Consider the following 1,401-nt stretch of genomic DNA (forward strand, 5'->3'; position numbering starts at 1 on the left):
CCGGCCGCTCGGATCCCGGGAAGACGTGAGTGCGCGGCGGGGCTGGAAGCGGAGCATCCCGTAAAGACACGAGGTAGGGCCCCTGCAGGGCCTCGACTTCCTCCAGTAACTGTACCACTTGGGCGCGAGCGGCAGGCGCTGCGACCCTAGTCCTGCGGGAGAGGGGCCGTGAGGGCTCCCCCTGCGCGCGTTCTTGTCCCCCTGCTCCACGGAGTGCGTGGGTGGTCTCGGTTGTTAGGAGTGACAGCTGGGCATGTGGCGCGCGCGTTCCCCCGACGCCAGGCACGTAACCCTTTCTGGGCTCAGTTTCTCCACAAATGGGACCTGTCGTGGTACTCGGCGTAGACGTGTGAAAGGGAAATGAGTTAGTGCCTGGTGAGGCGCTGCGGATTGTGCCTGGCCCGAGGTAAGCGCGCAGAAAAGTCAGCAGCTGTCATTACTTCCCAAACGTACCCCGAATCCCCTCGCTCCATCCCCACCGCCTGCATCAGTCTGCATCCCGATCCCATGCGGCTGCCCCTTCACTTCGACTTCCGTCTCCCTCCAAACCATTCTCCACCCAGACTTGCAAGGAACGGAATGCTTTTTAAGGGGTCAGTTGGACCAAGGTGCTCCCCTGCTTATTAAAACCCTCCCAGTGGCGCCCCTTTGTTCTTAGAATAAAATCCGGTGTCTTGAACACGCCTTGTTCCTCCTTTTCCCCGCCCCCTTCATCCTGGGCCATTGTATTCCTTGCCCAGGTGCTTCCCTCTGCTCTTGCATTGATTACAGCCTCTTTCCCGCCTCCTGGCCTTTGCAGGTTAGGTTTCCTTTCCTTGGAATACTGCTTCACCCCACCCTCGCGGGTTCCTCTCATCCTTCTGGTCTCACTTAAATATTGCTTATTCAGAGTGTTCCAGAGAAAGGGCAGCCCTGATTCTGTCTCACGCCTGTAAGACGTAAGGAATGCCTGTAAAGATATCTTGGGGTGTTTTGTTTGTTTGTTTATTTTTGTCTTGGTCTGTTTCTTTCCCCCTGAAATATAAGTCCTCCGAGGGCAGAACCCCTTTTGTATGTGGTTAACTTTTAATTCCCAGTGCTTAGCACATAGCAGCTGTTCAGTAAGTATTTGTTGAATGAATGAACTCTGGGAGGTAGGTATGGTACTCTTTTTACAGAGGAGGAAACTGAGGGTCAGCAGTTAACTGACCTGTATGAGTGCACCTTGACCACCTAGCAATGACTAGATTTGAAATCATGGCTCATGTCTGTCCACTGCTGGCCACACCCGGCCTCAATTGAGGAGCCTCACTCCCAGGCCCTCCTGATGATCTGCAGCAGGGGTCCTCAAACTTTTTAAACAGGGGGCCAGTTCACTGTCCCTCAGACCGTTGGAGGGCCGGACTATAGTTTAAAAAAAAA

At 54.4% G+C, this 1,401-nt stretch overlaps 1 protein-coding gene across 1 annotated transcript in view; it reads left to right on the top strand.

The window, feature by feature from the left end:
* Window positions 1-6: 6 nt before the first annotated feature.
* The window catches only part of TDP1 (tyrosyl-DNA phosphodiesterase 1), a 53,347-nt gene continuing 51,952 nt past the window's right edge, over window positions 7-1,401 (top strand). The window contains exon 1 of the mRNA XM_005871186.2: window positions 7-73. The gene's annotated coding sequence lies outside the window, so the exon portion shown is untranslated. The remainder of the gene's footprint in view (window positions 74-1,401) is intronic.

The sequence above is a fragment of the Myotis brandtii genome, unplaced genomic scaffold (assembly GCF_000412655.1).
Source record: "Myotis brandtii unplaced genomic scaffold, ASM41265v1 scaffold332, whole genome shotgun sequence".
NCBI lineage: Eukaryota > Metazoa > Chordata > Mammalia > Chiroptera > Vespertilionidae > Myotis > Myotis brandtii.